This window comes from Aquarana catesbeiana, linkage group LG01 (genome assembly GCF_042186555.1).
Source record: "Aquarana catesbeiana isolate 2022-GZ linkage group LG01, ASM4218655v1, whole genome shotgun sequence".
Classification (NCBI taxonomy): domain Eukaryota; kingdom Metazoa; phylum Chordata; class Amphibia; order Anura; family Ranidae; genus Aquarana; species Aquarana catesbeiana.
The window spans coordinates 698801587-698823581 of record NC_133324.1 but is presented as its reverse complement, the minus strand read 5'-3'; positions in this window follow the sequence as shown (position 1 = coordinate 698823581).

Here is a 21995-nt window from a genome sequence, read left to right as displayed (position 1 = left end):
AAAAATACCCAAAATAGAATGAGAAAGTAACTTTTTCAGAGAAAGGCTGCTGTGCCCGCAAATATGTTTAGAACTGTGTGAGATCAATGTAAGCAGTGCAGTGCGTTTACTGCGCAGCCAAAATCTTAGTAAATGTTAACCACTTCCCGCCCGCCCTATAGCGGATTGACGTCTGGGAAGTGGTTCTGTTATCCTGACTGGACGTCATATGACGTCCAGCAGGATAATATGCCGCCGCGCGCCCCCGGGGGCGCATCGCGGCGATCGGTGGATCGGTGTGCCAGCCTGACACACCGCTACACCGATCTTGGTAAAGAGCCTCCGGCGGAGGCTCTTTACCACGTGATCAGCCGTGTCCAATCACGGCTGATCATGCTGTCAATGGGAAGAGCCATTAATCGGCTCTTCCTCACTTGCGTCTGACAGACGCGAGTAGAGGAGAGCCGATCGGTGGCTCTCCTGGCAGGGGGGGGCCTGCGCTGATTGTTTATCAGCGCAGCCCCCCTCAGATCACCACACTGGACCACCAGGGATCGCCACTAGGACCACCAGGGAAGGGGCAACATGTGGATAGCCAAGTATGTACCCCATGGCCATCCACATGTGCCCAATGTGCCCATAAATGGGCACTGATTGGCACCATTATGTCCAAGATCTGCCCAGCAATGCCCCCAATATTTTATCAGAGCTACCTGTCATTGACCATCGGTGCCACCTGTCATTGCCCATAGGTGCCACCTGTCAGTGCCCATCTGTGCCCATCAGTGCCCACCTATCAGTGCCCATCAGTGCCACACATCAGTGCCACCCATAAGTACCCATCAGTGCCACCCATATGTACCAATCAATGCCACCTACGAGTGCCCATCAGTGCCGCCTATGAGTGCCCATCAGTGCCACCTATGAGTGCCCATCAGTGCCACCTATGAGTGCCCATCCGTGCCACATACCAGTGCCACCTATCAGTGCCCATCAGTGCCACCTAACAGTGCCCATCAGTGCCGCCTATCAGTGCCCGTCAGTGCCACCTCATCAGTGCCACCTCATTGGTGCCACCTCATCGGTGCCCATCAGTGCCACCGTATCAGTGCCCGTCAGTGCAGCCATATCAGTGCCCATCATTGAAGGAGAAAACGTACTTATTTACAAAAAATTTTAACAGAAACAAAGAAAAACTTGTTTTTTTTCAAAAATTTTCGGTCTTTTTTTATTTGTTGCGCAAAAAATAAAAACCGCAGAGGTGATCAAATACCACCAAAAGAAAGCTCTATTTGTGGGAACAAAATGATAAAAAATTTGTTTGGGTACAGTGTTGTATGACCGCGCAATTGTCATTCAAATTGTGACAGCACTGAAAGCTGAAAATTGGCCTGGGCGGGAAGGTGTCTAAGTGCCTGGTATTGAAGTGGTTAAGCAACGTACATGCAATTGTGTGGGTTAAACGGGCACACCTCTAAACTTAACACATCTTTTTTTTACGCTAGTTCACTTTTATGTCGTTTTTTAAGGAGATTTGCACACAGGTCACGTTAGCATGTTATGTTGCCAACATGTGACATGCACCTTGTTAAAATTATGTAAAAAGACTCTTGCTCCTCTAGCTCCTCCTAAAAGGGCATTTAACCTTCCCCCTCTAATGCATATGATTTCCTTGGGCTAGCTTTTTGCTTTTAAAGGGGAACTCCACACTCCATTGTCCAATGCTCTTGTCTCCCTCCTCTAACCCCTTGGATTTCCATGGGCTAACTTTTGCTTTTAAAGGGGAACTCCACACTCCATTCTCCAATGCTCTTGTCTCCCCCCCCTCCTCTAACCCCTTGGATTTCCATGGGCTAACTTTTGCTTTTAAAGGGAAACTCCACACTCCATTCTACAATGCTCTTGTCTCCCCCCTCTAACCCCTTGGATTTCCATGGGTTAACTTGCTTTTAAAGGGGAACTCCACACTCCACTCTATTCTCAAAAGGCTGTGAGCTGCCTTCACCAATCCAAACCACATTCTTTTTCAGAGCATACAACAGGGCAATCTAGGAAAGGGGGGAGAAGAGTGATTGCCCAACCCCGTCCTGAACCATACAAGGCCACATGCACTCATCATAGCTGGCTGCCTTTGGGGCATGTTGGGCTCAGCCCATTACCAACCACAAAGCACCTTGTAACCACTAGTTTAAAGGGGTTTTCCACATTCCAAAAAGCCCCCTGTCTGCAGCCCCCCACAACCCCAGCCTAGGGTTGTGTGGAAGAGGCCCTTGTCCCCCTGAATATGGGAACAAGGTGGTTGACTTTTGGGGTACTCGAGCCCCTCCTGCCCCAAGCACCCTCCTTTCATGGGCTGGCTTGCTGTGTGTTTGGCTAGGGGTTTGTTAGTGTGTGGGAGGGGCACAATATTTTTTCAGTTTGGGGTGGTATTTTTCATGTTTGGGTTCTCATTTTAAGCCTTAACAAACAAACCCAAATGGCATTGAATATATTGGGGAGCAGGCTTTTTTTTTGGTTAAAATCTTGCAGCTGCAATGTAGATTTGTACGTTTTCTCTAAAGCTGTACATCTTTGAAGCAACATTTTGGATAAATGCTACAGAAGCACCACTTTACAGGCAGAGTAAGCCCCCCCCCCCCCCCTCCCCAAGTTACTAGCTTTTAGGCAATTTAACATTTTTAAAGGCACTTGTCCTTGTTTTGTTTTTGGGGTTGTCCAAATTGGTGACATTGATATATGTCTCTCAGGGTGTGACCTGGGCCCCCCCATACACATTTTAAAGGCCAGTAACTAGAATATAAGCCAGCCAAGTGGGGACTCTCAAAATTAATAGTCAGTTCCCATAGACTGCAATGGTATCTGTTGTATAACTTTTGCCCATGTTAGGCTCGTTGTTTGCCCTCCGGACCGGGGGTGTTTGTCCCATCTGTAATTTTGTAGCATGCTGGATGATGTGCTTAATTTTGGACAGGGGGGTTGCTTATTTTGTGCTAGCTGCATTTGGGTTGTTCTCGGCATGCTCAGGGACTTTGGGGTTTTTTTTGCGTTTTGTGTGTGAACAGCACTTGGATTTTTCTGGGCATCCTTAGATAGTGTGTTTTTTGGGTTAGTAATTTAATGACATCCTTACCAGGTGTACCCACTTTGAAGTTCTGTCTCTACATTGGGTGAAATTGCATTTTGTGTGTTTCATGGACTGTGCATGTGTTTTCAATTGCCTCATTAGCACACAAACATATGTTATATAAAGCTTGCAGATAGCATTCTTTACCTTGCCCTGAAAAGAGGTGTGTAGGTAGCTGTGTGTGTCATAAGAGTACATTAGGGTGTCCTTATAGAGTTTGTAACACATGTATTTTTTGTATTTTTTTATGTCTTTGCAAAACAGATGTGTTTTAGAGCAAGTATTTTTTATGTTTTTTTTGTTTTGGGGGGGGGATATATTTCACTGAAATATTTTTGATGTTGTCAGTGTGTGTTTGTAGGCTGTTAGTTTCACTTTGATTTAATTGTCTGTGCTGCATTATTTTGCAAAATCTTCCTCAAGCTTAAATCCTTAAGAGACTGCCATTTGTGGGCTCAGTCCTTTTAACTCCTGTTAATTTCCTCTGCACAATAGTCAGACCTCAAAACCATATTCTGTTAGTGTCTCAAATTAACACACATGTGTTTTTTGCTTTCCTTGCTCTTTTCCAAGTCCTGTTTTGTTGGCCAATAAAATTTGTAGCAAATGTTTATATTTTATGTGTTTTGATAATAATTTGTTTTGCAAATACATGCTCAAAGTAATGCATTCTACCCCCCCTAAACAATTTTCATTCAACAGATTTCCCAGCTGCAGCTTAACTAGGCTTATTGGCATGGCAAAAGAAAAAAAGGTGTGATTTGTCTAAAAGCTACAAGGGAAAGGAAAATTACAGAGCGTTAAGTATTCGATTTTCCATTTTAGAGCAGTGGTTCTCAGCCTCAGTCCTCAACTACCCCCGATCAGGACATGTTTTGGGAATTTATCTTAGCTAAATAGCTGTCCAAAATACCAAGCCATATACTGTGATTTAACGCACCTGTGCAAGATGAAGGTAAACCTGCAAACATGGCCTGTTAGGGGTACTTGAGGACAGGGTTGAGAACCACTGATTTAGAGCACTCAGCTAAAATCTAGCTCAAGACAATCCTATTCTAATTGTGGGCATTTCAGGGAAACCAAGTGAGTGTTATAACCCCTGCTTGTCTTTTTTAGGTTGGGCTTTGTGTCCCTTTTCTGAAAATTGGCTTCACTTCTTGTCACATAGCCAAATAGGAAGTGAGGGTAAAACCCTACCAATGTCTTTCCATGGGGACACACAGGTCAATCTAACTAGTGTCCCCATTAGGCAAATTGCACTCTAGCACTTTGTTGCGTACACCCCAAATTATTAGGTATTTTGGGGTTTATTAAAGGCAAATCTACTCTGCAATACAAATGTACTTGCTGTAAATCTGAGGGAAAGCACTGGTGATTTTATCATCCAATCATGTAGAAGCAAAGATGCTGTTTTTTTTTAATTTTCATTGCATGTCCGCCTCGGATCTCCAGCAACAGCAAAATGCTAGAGTGCAATATACCTAATGGAGAAACTATTTAGATTGACCTGTGTGTCCCCAAGGAAAGACATTGGTAGGGTTTTACCTTCACTTCCTGTTTGGCTATGTGACAGGAAGTGAATAAATTTGAAGGGGAAACTGGCAAAATTTGGGAGGTGTCTTCACCCTATCAGGGGAGCAGACATCCCCAAAAACTGACTTCTAATCCCTCTGCACTCTAACCCAAGCAAAAATAAGAAAGGATTTCATTTAGTTTAACTTTGCAAAGACACATTCCTAAGTTCAACTGTGATGCATGTTAATGGTCGATTTAGACCAAACATTTGTTAGTCCAGTCCTGGAAATCTGCATCTGCTTTACTATTAATTTCCATAAAAAATAGGAAGAGATAAGAAGAGATGATCCTTATTTGCAAATTAAGATAATTTTTGATTTATTTTTACATGGGGTGGTGTTTGTGTAGGTCATGTGTGTATGTCTAAATGGTTTGGCCTCAAAACACATACCTACTTCCTGTGTACAGGTTCACTTCTGGGCCACTGTATACTGCTTCCTGCCTCAGTGTGTGTATACATAGATATAGGTATATCTATATATAAATATATCTATAGATGTAGGCTCTTGTGTACACCAGCAGAGAGAAGTTGGGTAGATGCCACACTACAAATTCTGGAGGCATAATAATGGTCTAGCACAGGGGTGTTCAAACTACGACCCTCCAGTTGTTCAGGAACTACAATTCCCATTATGCCTAGTCATGTCTGTGAATGTCAGAGTTTTACAATGCTTCATGGGATGTGTAGTTCTGCAACAGCTGGAGAGCCATAGTTTGAAGATTCCTGATCACTCTATCGTGTCTTGCAAAAAGGTTGTTTTTCATGTGCCTTGTATATTGCCCAAGAAATATCCTTTGGAAAATACAAGTGGGTCATTGCACATCTACATTCCAAATTTGGCACTTAAGATGGTCATGCACTATGCAATCTGATTGGCCAATCTCTGTACAACTCAATGTTTAGGCAAAATAGGTAATAGGTAGACGCACTTGAACAATTCATTGAAAATATAGGGAAACAAACAGTTTTGGAGGGATGTCCAGTTCTTGGTAATGTCACTGTTGTGCCATATTTTTGCTCTTGCACTAAATCTAATTTATTTAAGATCTAACTGATTGCAGTGTATGGTCACCTTTAAAGATCAAGATCTGAAAATATTCTTTTTATTGGGTTTAGAACAGGGGCGGATCCAGAGTCTAGTCTCGGGAGGGGCACTGCCAGAAAATACATTTTTTTGTGGGCAATTTATCGAGTAAATGGCTGGTGTTGGCGCTTCAATTATCCCAGCACCGTGGTTGTTATTTCTATTAATATATTGTAATATAAAATTTAATGGTTCAACTCACCATAATGCAGAATCAGTGGGAGCCCTGAGTGCGTCACTTGCCACCGTAGCCTGGCACACACTGCGGATTATCACTTGCCATGTCACCTGCCACATGTTGCAGATTGTCACTTGCCTGCCACCAGATGCGGATTGTCACCTGCCACATGTTGCGGATTGTCACTTGCCACGTCACCTGCCACATGTTGCAGATTGTCACTTGCCACGTCACCTGCCATACGTTGCAGATTGTCATTTGCCACGTTACTGGCCACACATTGCGGATTGTCACTTGCCATGTCACCGCCCACACATTGCGGATTGTCACTTGCCTGCCACCAGATGCAGATTGTCACCTGCCACATGTTGCGGATTGTCACTTGCCACGTCACCTGCCACCAGATGTGGATTGTCACTTGCCACGTCACCTGCCACACCTTGCACATTGTCACTTGCCACGTCACATGCCACACATTGCAGATTGTCACATCACCTGCCACCAGATGCGGATTGTCACTTGCCACACATTGAGGATTGTCACTTGCCACGTCACCTGACACACCTTGCGGATTGTCACATAGCTGCTAAGGTGGTGTTTTGCTTGCTTCTTTCTTCCTTGTCCCAGATCAGGCAGCAGAGAGATAATGTAATCTCTCTGCTGCCCACACTGCCTGAACAGTTACTGCAGGGATGCGGGGCAGTGAGAGATGATGTCATCTCTCTGCTCCCCTGCACGCCGGCTCGCTGATTGGCCAGCCGCCCCCACTCACACCTAGCCTGCTCTCACCCGCCCAAGCCGCCCGGTCCTCCCGCGGAGCCGCCTGCTCCCGCATCCGCTCGGGGAGCCGCCCGCTCCCTCATCCGCTCAGGGAGCCACCCGCTCCCGCATCCGCTCGGGGAGCCGCCCCTCCCTCATCCGCTCGGGGAGCCGCCCGCTCCCTCATCCGCTCGGGGATCCGCCCGATCCCTCATCCGCCCGCCCGGCCCACAACAAATTTCTCGGGGGTGGCAATTGCACCGTTGCCCCCCCCCTGGATCCGCCCCTGGTTTAGAAACACTTCTCTGTTCTTTGTAATGTATTGAAAGATTTGGGTAAAAAAAGAAAAAAACACATTTCAAAGATATGTTAGAAGTGATAGGAATGAGATTAGCATCAAAAGGGTTAAATAACTGAACACCTACTAATTGCCTAACAAGACACTTGTTAAATTAAATTAACCAATTGTATTGGGCATGCGCTATTATCAATGAGAAAATCACAGTTACCCTAGCGCCAGTTGCAGTTTACATATGCGGGTATTTATTATCGTTATTTGTGCTTCAATGTGCGCTGGTTCGCACGTTTAATTAATGACTTTTCCGGTGCACCAATTAAACTATGAACTGGTGCAATGCCTTCTTCTTAGTAAATCACCCCCAAAATGTTTGTTTAATGTTCACAGAGTCATTCTAGGGTAAACTATAATGAATTCATGATAGTTAATGACCTTCTTCTGGTTTTTGGGCATGTGATCAGAGGGCAGGGCACCAACATGACCCACGCCATTGTAAGCAATAGCATCATTGACTTAATCCAAAGACTTTCCTGATATCAAGTCATGTAATTCTGAACTGGGGCACAGTTGGAATTGCTTTTTAACTGATATATCAAGTTATATTCACTTTATTGCCCCTACCCTTCCTCTCTAATATGTGGTTGACCAAGTAAGGGCTCGTGTCAATGGGCCTTTGTTCATTCCAGGTGTGGTTTTTATACCCAATCAAGTCTACGGGTATGGATAACCTACTTGAAGCAATTCCCAAGCAGGTCAAAAAGAGGTCAACTGAAGGTTGAATGCATTGTTTAGTGAATACCCCCCGGTGGCGCAGCACTGACAGCACCCCCCACCCCACAGGCGGTCCGGCACTTACCCGCTCATGTGGCGGGGCTGTGGTTTCCTCTCCTCCTCTCCTGGAGTATGGGCAGTGGTGGTTCCAGTGTCCGCTCCTCAAGCTTCCTTTGCTGTGTGTCTCCTCTTCCACCAAAGCGCTAAGCATTCAAAAGGATCACCTGTTGCTTTGGCCAATCGGGAAACAGGTCTCATGACTAGACACATGCAATTCATTTCATAACAAATCGAAATTTGGTTGAATTTTGCTCAAAAATAACTAATTTCAACTAAAACGAAAGAAATTATAACGAAAATAACGAATGAAATCGACATGATTGTTCATTCGTTAAAGGTCTTATGAAACAAAAGGTCAAATTGGAGTAAATCTGACAGTCCAATCAGCTGCTTAATTTTGTGCTGGAGGTTGGATTACTGGTAAAGTGCATTCCTGAGAACTGAGTGAGAAGGGTGTTGTACTGTATCTGAGCAGAGGAGAATAGATATTGTCAGTGTGTGTGTTGATGGATTCAATAAACAAACCACTTTCCAAACTACGAATTGTTATCACGAATATATATACATACATAAAAATCAAATTGATATACATACAAAACGAATCAATTCGGTATAACGAATATCGACACTACGCTACTCACTACAGAAATAACAATTTATCTGAAGACGAAATTAACGTAACATAACAGAATGAAATTATGTATTTTACGAATGAAAACGAAACAAAATTTTCCGTTGTACACAAGTCTACTTACGACCTGCCTTCTGATTGGCGGGGGAGGAACTTTAATGTGAAAATAGTGAAAATCCATTCGCTATCAACACAACAGGGTGGGATCGGAGCACAATGCTCTGTGCTCCGAGCCCACCCTTTTTTGAAGCCTATTAGAGCCTCTGGCTCTAATCAGCTGCTTCAAAAAAGCACCCCCCACCACTGAAATCCATAGTCCAGCGCCCTGATATGTAGATCAGTGGGCCAGACGCATGGATGGGGGGGGGGCGGTGCCCGTGCGCCCTCTATGGACGGGTCGCTACTGCTGGATAATCTAATAAGCACTAATGTCATGGACACAAGCCCAAAGCCATTTGACAGACATCATAGTTTAGGTACACTTTAGCAGGTAGACAAGCTTAAAGTGGATGTAAACCCGAGTCATTAAATTTGAGCTGGGCACATATATATGTCACATATGATAAAAGTAGCCTGAGTTTTGTGTTGGGAAGGATGCTATAAATAGACTAGCAGAGTGCTGAACTATTCAACGAAAAGTTCTAAAAGTCACTACCTATGAGGAGAGGGGGTATGTGCCTTTCCTCCAATCAGCTGTCTTGGCTGTATGCCCAGGCTTCACTGCAGTTGTGAACAGGAAGAGAAAATCTACTAACACAAGCTGAACTTTCTAAAGAATATATAAAGCTGAAGGCAGCAGATATACATGTAAACCATATGTAGGGAGATTTGTTTCATCCCTGTGTATCATCTGAGGAGTTAGGGACCTTAAATTGTAAGCTCCTTGAGGGTAGGGACTGATGTGAATGTACAATGTATATGTAAAGCGCTGCATAAATTGATGGCGCTATATAAGTACCTGAAATAAATAAATATAGTGATAATATAACACCTTAAAATATTATTGAATTTAAGCTATATTCCTAGTTCTTTTGAACCATTTTTAACCACTTGCTGACCGTCCTATAGCAGTTTTACTGCTATAGGGTGGCAGGTGTGTGCAGGATCATGTATATATATACCTAATCCTGCCCTTCAGCCTGCAGGGGGCACTCAATGTTCTGACAGGAGGGAAGGGATGAATTCTGTTTTCCTGCAAAGCAGGGACTCAAATCCATCTCTTCCTCTAGTAAAAGCAGCACACATAGTAAACACAAACCTTGGCTAGGCACACAGTTAACCCATTGATCACCATTTGATCACCCTAGATGTTTAACCCCTTCCCAGCCAGTGTCATTAGTACAGTGACAGTGCATGTTTTTTAGCACTGATCCCCGTATTAGTGTCAATGGTTCCTGCAAAGTGTCAAAAGTGTCAGTTAGTGTCCAATTGTTCGCCGCAATATCGCAGTCCTGCTATAAGTCACTGATCGCTGCCATTAGTGTTAAAAAAAAAATTCCAGTACACAGTAGTTTGTAGACGCTATAATGTTTGCATAAACCAATCAATGTACGCTTATTGGGATTTTTTTTTTCACCAAAAACATGTAGCAGAATACATATTGGCCTAAATTTATGAAGAAATTTGATTTTTTTAAACTTTTTTATTGGATATGTTTTATAGCAGAAAGTAAAAGATATTGTTTTTTTTTTAATTGTTGCTCTTTTTTTGTTTATAGTGCAAAAAAATAAAAAATTAGTGGTGATGAAATACTACCAGAAGAAATCTCTATTTGAGGGAAAAATGACATAAATTTTATTTGGGTACAGCTTTGCATGACTGCAGTGTTAGTTAAAGTAACACAGTGCCTTATCGCAAAAAAAGGCCTGGTCAAGTGGTTAAAACTGTTAACATAAACAGTTATAGTTAATTTTTTTTTTTTTTTGGTGCCGAAACCTGGGAACGAAAGTTATAATTAATCTAGTTACACATGTAATGTCAAGCACTGGCCACACATAGCACTGGCTTTTACTGGCCTGCAAATTTGTGGCCAGTGCTTGAACTGCAGAATTAGAAGGGCTATACCAAAAATACTACAATTAACTCTTAGACCCAATGTTTTTCTTTTTCTCCTTCTTGATCACGGATGGTCTAAGAATTTGATAGGAACTTGCCAGTTGCAGGACAGATGTATTCAGCAAGAACATGATTAAGTGCAGAGACACAAGACAGGCATGTGTTTTTCTCTAAAAATTAGGAGTATTCGCCCTCAGATGAGACAGCTTTATAAAAATAGCCAGCAGCAGGACAGTATTGATCATGGAAAACAGGTCTAACTTGAGTAGCACCCCCTAGCTGTGTTGCTAGGGTGCTAGAATTTTTGTGTTAGTATAGGTATATTTTCAGGCTTCAGCCAAGCCTGTGTGTTTTTTTCTGGGTTGGGCAGAGATCCAGGGAGAGCTGGATGACTCACAGACAGCATCACTGAGACCTCCCTCCTACTTCTAGAATGTACTGGAACTTTCTAGAAAAATGGGAGGGTAAGTAAGGTGGAGCTGCCTGGAGTATTCTGAGGGCCCTGACCAATCCCCAACAGAAAAGTTGGCAAATACTCAGGTTCAGCACAGCAAGGGCAGTGTGGAGTTCGGGTGGAAGATGGAGATGGAGTGTTAGGCTGTCGGGGGCCTTTGCTGGAGTGTTAGGCCTGAGCTCAGGTGCGGAAGGGACCCCTCTTCATGACACACAGAGGGATCCTAACCAGGAGGCACAGGAGCAGGGAGACCATAGCAGGAGGACACTACCAGGCAAATCTCCAGGAAGGAAGACAGCCACGTGGGCTGGTGAGTAATACAGTCAGAGGACTGAGAGGCATCCCTAAAGGACTGGGTGCAAGCAGTCTGGGATGGATGCAGAGTCAGTCTGGGAGGACTGTGGAGAAGTAGCCAGGAGTGAAAGGGGCAGCTGCAGCCAGGCGGGCTGGCAGTGCCTGAAGAGGTGGTACTGGGAGCAGTAGCCACAGAGAAGGACAGCTAGCACCAAAGACCTCTCTATTTTTGCTACACCAAAAGGGGCCCGCAGTCTCAAGGATCTAACGGTGTCTGTGTTAGATCAAACCAACTGTGCTAACTGGTCCTGGGAGTAGTAGTTCTACAAGCAAGTATGCTTGAAGTAGAAGAGGAGTGTGTATGAACTGGATGTATATAGGTTGAGACCCTGAAGAGTTCTGCTGATCAAGTGGGCATTCCATATTAACCCTTCCCCATCCAAGTCCAAACCCCCCTAATAAAAAAATAACCAAAGCTGCAAGGACTGTTTCTTGTCTCCAGAGTGTATGGAAAATGAATGTGCCTGGCTGTGCAGGGTGGGAGATAACCAACATACACCAGCAGCTCCTATGTGGGAAGCGCTACACTGGTCTATGCATAACTTTTTTGCTCTGGGGGTAGCGTGTGCAGTGCATATGATTAATATAGGTGTATTTTTTTATTTAATACAATGCAACATTATGCTGCAGCTCAAAGAACTGATGGTCATCAACAAGTGAATGCTGCACTTTAAACAACCTACACTTAAATAAATGGTCTATCAATATAGAATAACAACCAATATACCCCCAAAAGAATTTAAAATGACACCCAGCTAAAAAGCCTCTGTTGGAACTTTTAGTCTAAATGAAGAACTGTGTGAACATGATTTTGAAGCCAATAAACTCTGTCACTGCAATTCACAGATGTAAAGTACACTTTGCTAACTGACCATAATCTTTCCCAAAGCAGCCCTCCCTAGCTTCTCATCACAGCTGTTTTAATACAATAACCTCATGGATGCTTTGAGCCCACCCTTTTATAGTGAGAGGATTGGCTTACCCAATTCCCCACATAACTGGCCCTTTTAAATCTGCTGTTCAGTGCATTACGGTTAAAGAAAAAGAAAAAAGAAAAATGTGATGGTGAATTTGGGCACAACTTTGCCAGGACCTACAAATTCAAACCTTATCCAAATTCATAAACCTTATCCCCAGGTATGAGACAAGGACCATCCTTTCCCCTGTGATATTTATGGCCTGAAAAAGAAGTAACTGCTATCCTAATAAAAAAAAGTTAATTGTTTTCTTGCTTGAGAGGTTATGCCATACAAGGAATGAAATATACTACTTCTTATAGATGTGATATACTGCTTTCTTTCTATGTAAGAAGGATGTCTGCTGCTGTGTCAGTGCCAAAATAGAACACTTTATGCTTTAATTGTCAAATCAGCCTGGCTTGGAATGAACCAACTAAAATCTCTAGCAATTCTTTTGTGCATGAATGGATTTACTCATCTTTAGTTAGTAGAGAGACTCTGCAGTTCAAGAATCATATAGCCCTAATGTCTTGCTTTGAAGAGTAAGACCCCTTTCACACTGAGCTAGTTTTCATTTTTTTTAGTTCTAGAAATAATGCTTGTAAAGCACCTAAAAACTGCCTCCCATTTATTACAATGGATGCTTTCACACCCGGGCGGTGCGCTTGCGGTACGTTTGGAGAAGTCCTGCAAGCAGCATTCAGCAGCTCTTCGGAAGCAACAGCCCTTCGGAAACAGGTCTTATGTAGAGAAACCCTTATTATCCCAGATAAAGAAAGAGAACCATAAAGCATACTTCTTCAAAGTTCATTTCTCAGTGAATCCCCATAATCAATTAGATAAATCTGTGGATCAAAAATCAATATATTTTTTGGTAAATGCAAATAACCCTTACAATTTGGTCTTTTATAAAAACATCCAGGAAAGTAAGAATGAGCTCAGGCGTGTTCGCAACTCCACGTGCCCGCACTAATCACAGGCAGTGAGACCTTTCCTGATTCGTGGCTGCACAGATCTGGAAATGTCTCACTGCCTGTGATTAGCGCTGCAGAGTGTTAGCTTCCTGGCGGTAGCGGGCACATGGAGTTGCGAACACGCCTGAGCTCATCCTTACCAGGAAGCAGTTTCCATAGAATTATATTTAACGTGATCACAGCTCTGACAGTAAAGAACCCTCCTGCATTTGGTGTTTAGAAATCAGTTTGGATCCTTATTACATCATACCCCTTATTACTGTAGCTGCCATTTTTCTGTACTCTTACTGCTTTTAGGGCATTTTTTTTTTTTTTTTTGTAAACATGTGCCCCAAACAGAAGAGCATATTTAGCAGGATTCCATATTAATTATTTGTTTAATGACCTGTATATTCAAATCTTATATAGAAAAATTGAAGCACCTGGGTGTAGATGAGGGGATAAAAGGTGATGATTGGTCTCAGCTGTGTTTGTGCTTCACTCACAGTAAGGATAATGGCTTTAATCAGTACATAGCTACATTTTCATCAGGGAAGCGCTTTAGAAACAACAGGTCCTGATAAAAATGTAAAACAAAAAACAAACAAAGTTAATCCGAGAAAAAGGCTACTGACCGCAACCTAGGTGGTTCACAAATCACCTAAAGACAAATATTAAATGTACAAATAAATAAACATCAGTTTTATATGAAGTTCTTCTATGAGTGCACAGTAAAAATCAGTCTATAGATCTGAAATACAACGCAACAACAGAAGTCATTCACACTGGTTCTGGCATATGTCTATGCAAGGGAATATTATATTTATTGTCAGACTGGCTGATTTTTATTTTATTTTTTCTTCGAAGAGTGAAAGCAGCAAAAAAAAAGTAAAGCTATTATTAACAGCCATTGTTGGCATTAGTGCTCTGGCTTTGTAATCAACCATCTTCTGTCCTCATGTATATTTTTCTTAGCCAAACAGCATACTGAACATTGTGCACTGGTTGGGTTTCATAGGGGCATAGGCAAATAAAAATCAATCATGCACACATACTAGTAAAGTGTATTAAAAACAGAAAAAAATATATACCAGTGATTGCTGTAATGATCTGCCAGAGACAGCTGTTAACCAACATTTAGAGGATGCACGCTGTGTTTAACAACACTCTTCTGGAAAAATAAATGGTTGTGTTTGCCAAATATTCTTTTATCTAATTTTCTTCTTTTGAAATTAGATAAAGTGAATGATTTTCTGCAAAAGAAAGCAATTGATCTTTGCAATCAATGCACTGTGAATGTGCATCAGTTTTATTTCATGGTGCACAGGTAAAGAAAATAAATCTCCAGATCTACCAGAAAAGTTGAGAAAAAACAGAAAATTGTTTCATACTTACCGTAATTTTCTTTTCCTGGCGCCTATCCATGGCAGCATACCTGTGACAAGCTCCGCCTTGACTCCTCCCTCAGAACCAGTGAATATTATAAAAGAAAATGATTAGTGCACTTCCAGCATTCTACCTAATATAGCATACTGAGGGTGGGATTGTATGCTGCCATGGATAGGCACCAGGAAAAGAAAATTACAGTAAGTATGAAACAATTTTCTGTTTTCCTGGTGCCTCCATGGCAGCATATCTGTGACAAATAACTAGCTAAAATCGGTGGGATGAAGCATAGTAAAAGATTTATTTGAAAAAGAATGTAAAATAGGCAAATGTCGGCCTAAAAGCCTGTCTGCCAGTTTTTACACATGAGAAAGCTGCCGGGTCTACTTTGTAACGTCTCGTAAACGCATGTTGGGATGACCATGATGCTACCCTTTAGATTGTTTTGATGGATACGTCTGTTCTGGCCATCCAAGAAGCAGAAAACAAATGGATGGCATACAGCCCAACAGCCCAACTGTAGAGGGGGTTCCCTATACCTGTACACCTTCTTAACCAACTTGATTATCCATGAAACTATGGCATTAGAGAAGGAATCTGCAAAGTATGGCTCCCCAGCTGCTGCAGAACCACATGTCCCATGAGGTATTGTAAAGCTCCTAAATCAATGTCTGCTTGCAGGAAATCAAGGAGTTGGGAGGAAGAGGGTACATCAGGATTGAAGCTTTGCCATTCGCAAAATATCTAAACCTATTCCAAACCTTGTCACACGTATCGTTCATTGAAGGCTCCTGTTTTAACATTCTAATGTGAAGATTCAATTTGTGAGGATTCTGATGGGTGTGATACCTCGAGCCAGAAGAAAGGGTATCAGAGGAATATTTACCGGAGGCTGGACACTAAGAAATATTGCCCTAGGGAATCATGGGTCTCCCTGTAAATATGGCAGGACTGTTATCACCGTTGATTGTTGATATTGCAAGTCTCGAGAGAATTTTCAAGGTAGGAGGCCGGAGGATCATATGTAGGACCATGTCTTCACTCTCCTTACTTTCTGAATGATCACCCACACTTTCTGAGATGGCAGGGACACCTTTTTGCAGTGTTGAATAAGGCGCCTAAACTGGAGAAAAGATGACTCATTTGATGATTTACCATCCAACCATATCTTGATAGCATAGTCCACAGCAGCCACCTGTGTTCCACTAGCTGGGCTGTATCTTTTGATAAAAGTAGGATATCATCTGGTTAGTGAAGGACTGAGAACTGAGACCCAGCTCTCATAAAGAAGATAGTGATCCAAGCCCTCGTGAGGGCTCTGAGGGAAGTGCAGGGCCCGAAGGGGAGACTCTAGAATTGTAGATGGGCCTGGTCGACCGAAAATCTCAGATACTTCTGTATCAGTTGTAGTATGGGTGCGTGAAAGTAAGCATCCTTGAATTCCCGGGTACATCTAATTCTGCAGTTCTGGGGAATCAAGTCTGACTTTCCTCCTGTGACGCGGGAAATGTCTTTCTGTAATCTTTCTGCAAAGAGTGATTTACCATAAAAAAGGGTATTTTATACTAATTTTGTTTTGACGCAACTTCAGGTGCCCGTAGTTCTGACCACAATACCCATATGGCTATAACAAGTAGTGACGTTTATCTTGCGAAGAAGCAAATTGTATCCATCGCCGTCTCACCAGTAAAATTGGCTGAGAGCCATAATTCGTCCAAAGCCTTGACTATATTTTCCCTAGGAATATTTTTATTATTCACTGTTTCCATGTTTTTGGTCCATGCCCACAGGGCTTTGGATAAAGATATGACAGTTGCTGACTTCCAGGCGTTTACGCGCCATTTGGTAAGCTCCTTTCTGTTGGGGTTTATTCATCTGTCTAAAGGATCCTCAACTGAGGCTGAATTATCGATTGGTGAGATGAAATTCTTTGTTATATGAACCACTGCCGCGTCTACCTCCGGCGGACTGCCTGGCATTGCAGAATCATGTTCCGACCGTGAGTAAAGTTTTCCTAGGCAATTGGGAGGAAAAGACATTATTTTTTTATTTTTTCCTTTCCTCTTCAACAATGTCTCTGATATCATCCATCACAGTAAGTCTATGTTTTCACCATTGCGACCTGAAAATCGCACGATTTTGATGCGACTTGAAACAATGTCTGTGTATTCTTGAGGTCTATGGACCTCAAGTCGCATCAAAGTAGGACCAAAGTAGTGCAGGGACTACTCTGAAGTTGCTGTGACTTGAAATCGCACAGATAAACGGTACTCATTGGTAATCATGGGGTTTGACATGTCATGCGACTTTGCAGTCCCAAGTCGCATGACAAGTCGCACTAGTGGAAACGAAGGAAATCTGCTTCTTTAGAAATGGAAAATACATCTTTTGACTACGCAGATGTAAACAAGAAAAAAGAGGTGTACTATAACAGTAAACCTAGGTCAGACTTTAAAGGCATAGGAAACAACGAAGAAATATGAAAATAAACACTGTTTAACGAAAAATACACAACAAGAATAGTACAATACACAAAAAAATGTAAAAATCATGTATACTAATACGTAATGTGCAGTGAGCCCTTGTGTATTTACGTGTTTCACCATTAGGCTTCTTCGCGACATAGTCAAGGTTACTGTTACTCAGGTTACTCAGATGTACTGTTGGCTTTCTCCCAGCCAATAGCTGGCTTTACAGGCTGGACATAGGGCTGAACTAGGAAAAAGTTGAAGTCCGAGGGCCAAGCTCTTCTGAGGTATCCTCAGATGGCCCCCCATCATCCAGATGTCTAGGAAGGATACTTGCTGCATGGTGAGAGGATTCTCTCGAGTATGGGCCAGGAAGAGTTAACTTTTCTGGAGGAGATTGAGCTAATTGCTGCAGTAGAACTGCTGTTGCTCATTCCGCTATGTGTCCCCTGCCCATCTTTAAGTAGGACAGCTTACCTGTTAACCATCTGACTCTCTGTCTGCTACATAGACTCTAAAACAGCTTTTGCAGACCAATTGGCTGGTAATGGGATGACCCCTGCATGCTCAGCATCTAGTGATTTGAGAGTTGGTATATGTGAAGAACTATGTCTTTTCACGGATGAACCCTCGCTGCTTGCATAGTATCCTGATCTGGTTGGGGCCATCATAGGTTTGTTTATATTGCCTTGATGTCCACTTGGAATTCTTCTGGCGTATAAGGCTGAAATACATAAACGTACCAGCATAAGTGTTCTTTTTTTTTTTTTTTCTTTACACTCACCTGGACGATGGTCCCTACCTTAAATGTTGGAGAGGGTCTTGTTCGGGTGGCATACTGCTTATTTTAGGCAACAGACAGAAAAGGCAGCTAGAGAAAGATAAAGGAGTTAGCAACTGGTATTTCAGCTGGAGCAAGGAAACTGTATTCCTGAGTAAAGAAAAAGAAAGAAATTACATTTACTGATGGCAAAAAACTGGGTCCCCTCCCTGTTTGTCAAATGATTTTGACAAACAAGGGCAAAAAATTAAAAATTTGCCCCCTATACAAGATGGCTACCACGACCTCAGGCCAGACCATGCATGTGCGGCCGGCGGCACTAGAACCTTTGGGGCCCGCCCAACTCAGCCCGGCCCAACGAGCCGGCTCCTGATGTCCGCGCATGCGCAGAGCGGGCAGGAAGATGCTGAGAGACTCAGAAAAGCCGGCGCGAGGTGCGTGCCACCCACTATTGTAACCAGGAAGGAAGGTACAATATCACAAGGAGGGGAAGGTGGTGGGGGAGGAAGAAAGCGAAAAAGAGAGAGAGGAATGCAAAGAAAGGAGCATGAGAGAGAATAGATGACATGAGGGAGAAATGGAAGGATGAGGCTACGTGAAAAAATAGATATAGCTGCTTTCTCTGCTGCAGGCTTGAGCAAATGCCAGTATATAAATGCAGATAGGAGCTCTTAGTTAAGAGACAACTGCTGTCCCAAAAGACCCACAGAAGGGACTCCCTATTTTATCAGTAGGGATGGGCCGAATGGACCCCTGTTCGGTTCAGACCAGAACTTCCGAACACAGCAAACGTTTGGACCCAAACACCGAACCCCATTAAAGTCAATGGGACCCGAACATTAAATATCAAAAGTGACCATTTTGAAGGCTTAAATGCAAGTAATTAGGCATACAATGGTTATAGGGGTCTGGGTCCTGCCCTGGGGGACATGGATCAATAAAAAAAAAGTTTGTGAAAAATGTCATTTTTAAATGAGCAGTGATTTTTTTATTTTTAAAGTGAAAGCCTAAAAATGAAAAATTCCTTCCACTATAGTGCCAGGGGGTCCCCTTAGTCTAACTGTAAAATGGCAGATCTGTACCATGTCTAGAATCTGCTGCAGCAATAATTGAATTTATAAAGCCAAAAAATGACATTTTTCCTGCAAGTTGCCTTTATTTTGCTCAGCAACAGCTGGGGAGCCAGTGTGTATGATGAGGCCACAATGTACTGTAGTGCACTGGGAACAAGATTACAGATTTTTTTGTATACATTATGGTGTCACTTTGACTTTGGATAGAAGTAATGGGTGCGTTAAAATTGGTCTTTGGGTGTCGGTATCTTGATAAAAGCAAGAATGTGGGTGGCAGGGACTGTATTTTTTTGCGGAAGATGGGGCAGAGAAATTTGCCGTCTATAGTCTACAGCTATACCATCATCCCTGTCAGTGGAGGCTGCTGAAAGGTAATGACTCGGTATCGCAGGGGCAGACTGAAGTGGGTAAGGAGGAGGAGGGACAGATTTGTACCCCTTTTGTGTGGCTTTTAGGTGCTCTTGCCAACGGGCTGAGTGGTTGGATGTTAAATGCCTTGTTAGGAATGTGGTACCCAAATGGTTGGTGTTTTTGCCACGTTTGATGTGTCTGTGAGACAGTTTGCAGATAGCAACAGTGCGATCTGCTGCAGATGTGCTGAAAAAGGCCCAGACACCTGAGCTGTGGGGAGTGGGCCAGGAGATAACAGCTGCAGAATGTGGTGGAATAGGGTGGCTGCTCTCTACTCTTTCTTGATCCCCACCTCCTTGGGGTTGTGCTGCCTCGCCTTCAGTTTCCTCCTCTGCTCTACCTGGCACCCAAGTCGCATTAGTGACCTCATCATCATCATCTCCTCCATCTTCATCATTACCACTGGAGACAACTTGGCAATACACTGCAGCTTGGGGAACATGAATGCCAATTTGTCTACCGGTGTTCTTCCCTCTCTCTAGGCTCATGTTCCTGTCATCATCAACCTCAGAACCAGCATCTGAATCCAGCAATGGCTGGGCATCATCAAGGAGAAAGTGGCTGACCCTGTGGTCAAATAACTCAGCTGACTCCTCAATGGCTGATGTTAGGGCTATGGCAGGAATAGATGTGGACAAGGAGGCAGGTTTATCCACTCTGGCAACTGCAGGGGACTGCACACTTGTCTCTGCTTGTGTGACAGAGGATGAGGAGGATGAGGAAGGTTTAGTAAGCCACCTCCTCTGCATGCTGTGGCTGGATAGCATGGGCAAACTCACTAAATAGAGGAAATAATGCCCTGCCTGAGGACTGACCACCATGTCCACCTTTGCCTGTGGACACATTTGTTACTGGCCCCCTTACAGTTCCAAGGGAACCTCTGCCTCTCCTTGTTGTTCTCCCAGACATTATTGGGAGGGAGGGGGCGGTGCTTATAAGCAAATGTAAAGGAGAAGTTTAAATCTGTATGTAGATGTACTTTAATCAATGCAAAGTGGTGTTTGGTGCCCTTTAATTTGAGTACTCACACTACACAGACACACTCCACGGATACAATATAATATACTGCAATATAATGCGCCAAACGTACAGTGACGCACAGAACTATATGGCGTTAAACTGGCAGTAACGCACACAGAAGTAAATGGCGTTAAACTGGCAGTAACGCACAAAACTATATGGCGTTAAACTTGTAGTAATGCACACAGAACTATATGGAGTTAAACTGGCAGTAACGCACGCAAAACAATATGGCGTTAAACTGGCAGTAACACACGCAAAACGATATGGCGTTAAACTGGCAGTAATGCACACAAAACTATATGGCGTTAAACAGGCAGTAACGCACGCAAAACTACATGGCGTTAAACAGGCAGTAACGCACGTAAAAGATATGGCGTTAAACTAGCAGTAACGCACGGCAGTAACGCAGGCAAAACTATATGGCGTTAAACTGGCAGTAACGCGCGCAATACAATATGAAGTTAAACTGGCAGTAATGCACGCAAAACTATATCGCGTTAAACTGGCAGTAACTCACGCAATATGATATGGCGTTAAACTGGCAGTAACGCAATCAAATAGATGGTGTTCAATCGTCACTACACTGAAGCTATCTGAACTGTCCCTACTCTAGCTGCACACTATGAAATGCTAAATGATGGTCCTCCTCACTACACTCACACTATCCCTAGACTGACACTAAACTAATACTCTACACTGACAATTGAAGCAAAATAGCACAGTATAGCACACTAACCAATAGCACAGAACAGAGCCCTGTTCTATCTTTCTCCACACCAAAATCACACTGAAAATGGCTGCCATTGAAAGAATACTTTTATATTGTGGGGCGGGAATGAGCCATGATTGGATAAAGTCATGATGACACTGTCCAATCATGACTCTGACAGTGCTCTGTGCCCTGATTGGCTGAAGCTTTCACTGCTTCAGCCAATCAGGGCTTGCAATGCACTGTTCAACGCCACAATGCATTGTGGTCAGTTCGGGGGGCCTAACAAAGGGTCAAACGTCCCGTTTGTTCGGCTGTACCAAAGTTTGGCCCGAACTTATGCTCAGGCCGAACCGTTCGCCCATCCCTACTTATTAGTGCTTTAGCTGCTAAGAGTATAGGGACTGCACCTGGGAGAGGCTTGAACCCAACTGGAAGCTGCTGACTGCAGAGGTAAGGGACGTTCGACCACCATTCACTGAACATGAGGTATGAGGAAAAAAATTAGAATGCTGGGAGTGCACTAATCCTTTTCTTTTATAATATTCACTGGTCCTGAGGGAGAAGCCAAGGCGGAGGTTGTCACAGGTATGCCACCATGGAGGCACCAGGAAAGAAGAATATCTCAGACATTGTGCCATGATTGTGTTTCATACTCACACAGGCATCCAAAATCAGGATTTCACTCACAACACACTGTGCAGAAAAAAAAGAAGAAAACTAGAATTAAAGCCTCGTACACATGGTACAATTGTTGGCCAACTGAGCATCTGATTTTTGTCAAACGGGCATGTGCCAGGATCTTGCATACTAACGATACACAATTGTCGTGCAACAAACATGAACGTAGTGACGTACTATGAGGAATTTCAGCTCTTGAGCACCACCCTTTGGGCCCCTTCTGCTAAT